Source organism: Solanum pennellii, chromosome 6, assembly GCF_001406875.1.
Source record: "Solanum pennellii chromosome 6, SPENNV200".
Lineage (NCBI taxonomy): Eukaryota > Viridiplantae > Streptophyta > Magnoliopsida > Solanales > Solanaceae > Solanum > Solanum pennellii.
This window is the reverse complement of record NC_028642.1, coordinates 2426906-2435978: the sequence shown is the minus strand read 5'-3', so window position 1 is coordinate 2435978 and position 9073 is coordinate 2426906.

Sequence of the window (9073 nt, the reverse complement as noted above, 5' to 3'; positions counted from 1 at the left end):
TTTTTTTGAATTTGAACGTTTGGCTTGAAAATAGGGACGTTTCCCTAATTTTGTGGCATTATCTTGATTTATTGTTACCATATTTAATGATTCAGTTACAAACAACTTTTTAAAATAGAACTGTATAAATAATAAAAAAACAATTATATACAAAATTAAAGACACCTTTAATAACTTAACTATACCCATATTATGTAATTAGGTAAACTATACCCATATAATGTTATATAATCTAATAAGTTTGCCATATATGAAATTTTCCCTTCTTAGTTTCACCTTTTTTAATATATTTTTATCCATTTTTAATTGTTATAGTTTCCTTTTTTAGAGTCAAATAATAATAACTTTGACTGATATAATTAGTTACCTTACTTCTTAGTTTCATCTTTTTTTTATATAATTTCTGTCCATTTTTAATTATTATAGTCTTTTTTAGAGTCAAACAATAATAACTTTTACTATATTATTAGTTACCTTACTTTTTAGTTTCACCTTTTTTGTATTATCTTTGTTCATTTTTAGTTGTTATAGTTTCCTTTTTAAGAGTCCAACAATAATAATTTTGACTGGTATATATATAATGTTTTTTTAGTCATATTGATATGCAAAAAATTAAAATTTATAGTACTTGTGTATATCTAAATTTTTTGGTTTAAAATGTCAAATTAATAGAATCTAATTTAACTTTGAAAATTAGTCAAATTGACTTTCAAAAAGTATAATATACCAAATAAAAATGGATAGAGGAAGTATTCAAATTACTTACCTTTACCTTAATTCTTGGATCTACTTTCTTTATATGAAATTACTTACCTTACTTCTAAGATTTTTCCCCTATAAATACAACTGTTAAGTTATTGTTGCTTACAAGTTACAAGTTACAAAGCAACTATTGAGTTGAAGTAGTGTATTTTTGAGCTATCTTGGGAAGAGCCACATCAGGGAGGATGGCTATTGTTTAAGCTAGGTATAATTAATATTCTATTTTTGTTTTGTGTATTTTTTTCTTTTACATTGTTATTGTTGATATATAAGATTTTATCGCTATCTATACATTTCAATATTGAGAATCAACATTACAATTTTTTAGTTTCTTAAATTAAGTTTAGTCATGGTAAGGTCTGTCCGCAAAAATAATTGTATTGAGAGGATTCAAATAAAAAGCGAAGCAATGTGAAATTCTCTAAAAGATGTAGTGGCCTTTTTAAGAAAGAAAGTGAATTATGGACACTTTGCAGTAGTGTAAGTGCTATGATTTGTTGGAGGATTCAAAATCATGATAGCACTTAGACGATCACAAAGTGTTGAGAGCTCACTTTCTTTCTTAAAAAGGCTCATACGCCTTTTAGCGAATTTCACATCCCTTTGCCTTTTATTTTGTATCTTCTCAATAAAAAAAAAAAATTGTACTCGGACCTTACCATGATTAAACCTGATATAAGAAAGTAAAAAATTATAAGGTGGTTCTCAATTTCAAAATCTATAAATAGTGATAAATATCAACAATAATAATATGGAATTACTTACCTTACTTCTAAGATTTTTTCTCCTATAAATTCAACCGTTAAGTTATTGTTGCTTACAAGTTACAAAGCAACTATTGTATTGAAGGGGGGGGGGGGTATTTTGAGCTATCAAGTTTTGAGCTAGGTATAATTAATATTCTACTTTTGTTTTGTGTATTATTTTTCTTTTACATTGTTACTGTTGATATCTAAGATTTTATCACTATTTATACATTTTCATATTGAGAACCAACGTTACAATTTTTTACTTTAAATTAGGTTTACTTATGGCAAGGTCTAGCCTCAAAAATAATTGTATTGAGAAATTACAAAATTAAAAGCAATGTGATGTAAAATTCTCTAAAAGACGTATTGATCTTTTTAAGAAGGAAAGTGAACTTTCGAGACTTTGTGATAGTAGAAGTGTTATGGTGATTGTGAATTCTCCAACAAAATGTGCAACTGCGATTTCTTGGAGGATTCATAATCACGATAGCACTTAGACTATCGCAGGGTGTTGAGAGCTCAGTTTCTTTCTTTAAAAGGCTCATACGCCTTTTAGCGAATTTCACATTCCTTTGTCTTTTATTTTCTATCTTCTCAATACGATTTTTTTATAGCTAGATCTTGCCATGATTAAACCTGATTTAGGAGAGCAAAAAATTGTAAGGTGGTTCTCAATTTCAAAAATTTCAATTTGTAATTTTTTTTTATAGATTTCGATATATCATTCTGGATGTATATCTGGAAAAAAATAATATTTTGAGAGCAAATATAATATTTTTTTATTTAATGTCTGGGGTCAATTGGTGGGACATGGAATAAAGCTTTTGAGATTTGTTACCTTACATGGAAATGGAATAATTAATTTGTTTCCTTATTATATTATGGAACGAAATAGGGAAAATTAGTAAACTAGTCAAAAAATATATATATATTTAGTAAAAATATTCATACTTTATAAATATTAGTAATAATGTCAAAAATGTTATTATTTTAAAAACTTTATGTATTCCAATTTTCTTTCTATTTATCTCCCTTTTTCAATTAATTCTATATATCCTTAAAAAAAATCTATCATATTTATCTTTTCAAGTTCTTAATTCTCTCTCCCATTAAAAAAAATTCTCTCATATTTATCTTTTTTGATTTTCCTCCAACATTCAAGTTGCCAATATTTCTCTGCCATATATTTTGGTTGTTTTTTAAATCAAAAATTGGATCAACAAGAATCCCTTTGATTAAGGTATCCCAATCTTTATCCAATTTTCAGATTTATTTTCTAATTATATTTTTGTTTAAATCTTAAAAAATTGTTGTTTGTATTTTTCAATCTCCGTTAGGGTTTACTCTTCAATGGTTGAATCCAAGAGGTTTACTAGAGGTATTCATCTTTATGATTTTTCATCTTTTAATTTATTTATTACTCAAGAAATAGCGGATAATGTAGGATCCGCCGCTAAAATGAGGAAAGAAAGAGGGTCAGAACATTTACAAGACCCAATTGGTGTGCAAAATCTTCCTCAAATTTAGAATGCAAATGTAGAATCTTCGTCTACTCGTAGAGATCTTGAAAAAGACTACAAAGACCGAATAGTTGTCGAACAATTTTCTATTAGTTTGTTTATATTTATAGTTCTTTTTTAGAATTTGATATTCTTTCTCAATTTGTATTCAAATCACTATATATATTATTAATATTTGTATCTATTAAAATTTTCAGGTTGCATAGTTTACGAAGCTTGTATTTGTTCCTAATTTGTATTCATCCAAAGATATGTCAACTAGTTATGTATTTTATTTATAGGAAGAACAACTTTCTATTAATTTATTTTGTATTTGTATTCAAATACAAATACAAATAATATACATATTGGAATGAATATGACTTAGAAAAGGAAGCATGATTCTGAAGAGAAAAATAAATACACAGTGAAAAAAAATACGAATACAAATGTATTTCTTAAATAGCTACATATTTATTTGACATACATATTGGAATGAATACAAACTAATAAAGAAATACAAGTTTCATTATACAAAATACAACATGAAAACTAGAATGAATACAAATACAAATGGTATACATATTGGAATAAATATGATTTATGTAAGGATACAAAATTCTGAAAAAGAAATAAATACAATGTGAGAAAAGTATGCCAAATAACAAATAAAACTATAGGTGTTTAAATTTCTAAATTAATTTTATTAAAATTTAATAGATAAAACTATAATGTATTATCATAAAGTTTTATAACAATAATTAGTGAGAAATAGATATTAAATTTTTTGATTTATATTATTTTCATAACAATAATTAGTGAAAAATTGATATTGAAATTTTATAAATGTGGTACTTCTTTAATTCCGTGATTTTCATAACAATAATTAGTGAAAATTGAATATTTATTTTGATAAATAAAAGTGTTTAAAAAAAATTGGATATAGAATTTTTTTCAGAACAATAGAGAAAGGAGTTCATTTTAGAACATGATGAAAAAAAAAATAGATGAAAGTTTGTGTATTTTGATAAATTGCGACCTATGAGACTTTTAAGCATTTGTTCCTTTTTGAAAAAAATTATCTCCCCTAAATTCCTCCAATTTGTTACATAAAAATTGTATTCTTTAAATAAAAACAAATAATAAGAACATAAATAAGATACATAACAAAATTAAATTTTGATATTTTTACTAAATATTCAAAGTGTTGTTAATGAACCCTTTAAATTTTAAAATATTGACATTTTGAATTTTTTTTTTAAAAAAATAATATGAGCTAATATTATAATTAATTACCTTACTTCTTACTTTCACCTTTTTTTTATACTATTTCTCTACATTTTTAATTATCAGATTTTCCTTTTGTAGAGTCAAATATTAATAATTTTGATTAATATTTTATGATATATTTTTCATCATACTGATATGCAAAAAATGAGAATTTATAGTACTTTTCGTATAATTTTGGTATATCTATTTTTTTTGTTTAAAATACCAAATTAAAGAAATATATTTTAACTTAAAATTAGTCAAATTGACTTTTAAAAAGGACAATATACCAAATAAAAGTGGATAGAAGAAGTATTCAAATTACTTACCTTTACCTTAATTCTTGGATTTACTTTCTATATATGAAATTACTTACCTTACTTATAAGATTTCTCCCTATAAATTCAACTGCTAAGTTATTGTTGCTCACAAGTTACAGAGCAACTATTGTATTGAAGGAGAGTATTTTGAGCTGTCAAGTTTTGAGCTAGGTATAATTAATATTCTGTTTTTGTTTTGTATTTTTTTTTTCTTTTACATTGTTATTGTTGATATCTAAGATTTTATCAATATCTATACATTTTGATAATGAGAACCAACATTACAATTTTTTACTTTCTTAAATCAGGTTTAACATGGCAAGGTCTAGCCGCAAAAATAATTGTATTGAAGATACAAAATAAAAGGCAATGGGATGTAAAATTCTCTAAAAGACGTATTGGTCTTTAAAGAAGGATAGTAAACTATCAAGACTTTGTGATAGTCTAAGTGTTGTGGTGATTGTGAATCCTCCAACATATGCGACTCTGATTTGTTGGAAGATTCACAATCACGATAGCACTTAGACTATCACAAAGTATTCAGAGCTCGCTTTCTTTCTTAAAAAGTCTCATACGTCTTCTAGCGAATTTCACATTTCTTAGACTTTTATTTTATATTTTCTTAATACGATTTTTTTTGTAGCTAGACCTTGCCATGATTAAACCAAATTTAAGAGAGCAAAAAATTGTAAGGTGATTCTCAATTTCAAAAATTATGATTTTTTTTAAAAATTATGAATTTTGATTTATCATTTTGAATGTATATCTGGAAAAAATATATGTTTGAGAGCAAATACAATATTTTTTTTATTTAATGTGTGTGACAGTTGGTGGGACATGGAATAAATTTTTGAGATTTGTTAACTTGAATGGAAATGAAAAAATTAATTTGTTTCCTTATTATATTATGGAAACAAATAATATGAGCTAATATTATTAAGTAGTTACCTTACTTCTTAATTTCACCTTTTTTATACTATTTCTCTCCATTTTTAATTATCAGATTTTTATTTTTTAGAGTCAAATAATAATAACTTTGACTGACAATTTATGATATATTTTTTATCATATTGATATGCGAAAAATTAGAATTTATAGTACTTTTTGTATATTTTTGTACATCTAAATGTTTTATTTAAAATATCAAATTAATGAAATCTAATGTAACTTTGAGAATTAATCAAATTGATTTTTGAAAAGCACAACATACAAATAAAAGTGGAAAGAGGAAGTATTCAAATTACTACCTTTACCTTAATTCTTGGATTTATTTTCTTTATATGAAATTACTTATCTTAGTTTTAAGATTTTATCCCTATATATACCATATAGTACCTATATTCATTGTAAATAAAATAATTATTATACTTAGTTTTAAAAATTAGTATTTTGATATTCTATATTAAATTTTCTTACTTAAAAGTACTATATATAAATTTACATATTATCTATTTTTCCATAGATATGAAATTTTCACTTATCAATTGAAGAAATTTATTATACAAGTTCAAAAGTTATGCTAATTATTCTAATGTTCAAGTGTACTTTCTTTTTTGGATATGTTAACAAATTTTTAAATTTTCTACTAAGAAACATATCATAATTGTATAATCTATACAACTTAAATGTTTCTTTTTTATCACGAAATGTCTTTGTATAATTATTCTTATTTTCTTCTTTGTTTTCCTTTTAATGTTGATTAAAGAACTAATAATTATTTTTTTTTGAATAATTCATTCATTAGAGGTCATTGACTTATATGATTATGACAAATAATCAAATTCATGTTGAGATATTGCTAATATTTTTTAAGAAACTATTTTTCCATTATTTTTAATAAATAAATATTACTAAAAAATTATTTACAAGTTTAATGCAATTTCACGCTGAAAAATTACCTAGTTTAATATAAATAAAAATAGAAATAAAAGAGCAATATTGAAACAAAAAACAAATCTAAGAAGTAAGGTAAGTCATTTTATAAGAAAAGTAAATCTAAGAAGTAATGTAAAGATAAGTAATTTTTGGCCCATATTATTTGTTTCCATATTATAATGAGGAAACAAATTAAATATTCTATTTTCCTTGTAAGAAAATTATTATGTTTGTCAATAAACAATTGTCACCTATATTATTTCTATTTTTATTTATATTAAACTAGGTAATTTGTTCGCGTAAAATTGCATTAAACTTGTCAATAATTTTTTAGTAATATTCATACATTAAAAATAATGGGAAAATAGATTCTTAAAAAATATTAGCAATATTCCAACATAAATTTGATTATTTTGTCATTATCACATAACTCAATAACCTCTAATAAATGAATTATTCAAGAAAAATAAATCATTGGTTCTTTAATCAAGATTAAAAGGAAAACAAAGAAGAAAATAACAATAATTATACAAAAGCATTTCGTAATTATAAAAAAAACATTTAAGTTGCATATTATACAATTATGATATGTGTCTTAGGAGAAAATTCAAAAATTTGTTAACACATCCAAAAAAGAAATTACGCTTGAACATGAAAATAATTAACATAACTTTTGAACTTGCATAATGAATTTCTTCAATTGATAAGTGAGAAATTTTATATCTATGTAAAAATAGATAATATGTAAGCTTATATATAGTACTTTTAAGTAATAGAATTTAATATAAAATATCAAAACACGAATTCTTGAAACTGAGTATAATAATTATTTTTGGATGATGAATATAAGTACTATATGTTTATATGTTCAATATAACCGAAAACAATAACTTTGCAGAAACATAACAACAGAGTTTAAAACATGTATTCAAAAACAACAATTAATATCATATGCATAAATTATTGAGTGTAAAAAAAACATACTAGGATACGTAAAATAAAATGAAATAGAAAGAAAAACATCGAGTTCACTAAATGCACATTGTCCCTTAAGAAAACTATTCTCCTCCAATACCAGAGGTTTAATGAATTGCATCCTCTCAAGATGGAGCAATTTTATTCACCAACTTGTTGATACAAAAAATAGTGGTGTCAGTAAGTCACTCAACAGGAGCAAAATACGCGAATATTTAATTTTGTGTAAGTAAAAGAAGAAGATCAGAATTTTTGTTGTTTTAAATGAGAGGAAATTCTTTTATTTATAGACAACAAAGGATAGTGTGAACAAATGTTTATTATGCCTTATCAAAAACGTTACAACCATTTGAAAAAGTTGCAACCCTTCGTATAGTTCACAACCTTTTACAAAATTCACAACTCTACATTATAATCGCAACTTTTTTGAAAAAAGTAGCAACTCTTCATTTAAGTCACAATTTTTCATAAAAATCACAACTCTTCATTAAAGTCACGATTTTCCCATAAAAGTCACATATTTTAATGAAAGATGAAGGCTAGTTTTGAAAATAAATAAATTTAAAAGAAAATTCTTGCTTGTGATAACGCCAGGTAGGTAGACCTAAGGTTCTCTTTTATAAATATATGATATGATAAGAAAGCGTGTGAATAAAAATAAAGGTTAACTAAATAATTTTCATGCATATACAGAAGGCAATAGAACATCTGACTTTTAATATCAAAATTTTTTTATTTACTAAAATTCATCGATTCATTTTTGTTTGTTATGGTTTGATTTGACACTACCAGTAATTATATGTTAGGGGAGGCGAGATGCAAGTAAGAACTGGAAGAGAGAGGTGAATACATCTCGTATTGGTTCATTCGTTGTATCCGATTATATTATGAATACAATTGATACAACTAATTTGTATCAAAATGAGTACAATTGTATAAAAAAAACTATTGTGTTTAGTTACATATTAGGAGGAGAGAGGCGAACTGAATTTAGAGAGGCGGACGAGATCTGGAAGAAAGAGGAGAGAGGCACGGACGAGATATGGAAGAAAGAGGAGAGAGGCAACATAGGTTGAATACATGTTGTATTCTTTCATTCATTATATCAAGTTGTATCGCGAATACAATTTATACAACTGAGTTGTATCAAAATGAACACAATTGTATCAATAACTATTGTATTTACCTACATATTAGGAGAAGAGAGTCGAGCGGGAGGAAAGAGGTGAACAAGATCGAGAGAAGGAGGAGTGAGGTTGAATACATATTGCATTCATTGTATCACGAATACAACTGATACAAAATACAAGTACAACGGATACAAAAAGGCAAATATAACATTCCAAATACAATAAATACAATTAATTTATCTCTTGCTAATACATCCATATCCCCTCTCAAATACATCCCCCCTATATATTCAGATTTCCTATCCCTTCTCTTCTATCCCCTCTCACATACATCATTCCCTTATATATTCGGATGTCTGCTAATATATCCAGAATGATATACCAGAAATTCATAAATTTTAAATTTTTTTTATAATTTGAAAAAAATAATATAATTAAATCTTAACATTATAAATTTATGTAAATTATACCAAATTAAAAGGATAAATTACACA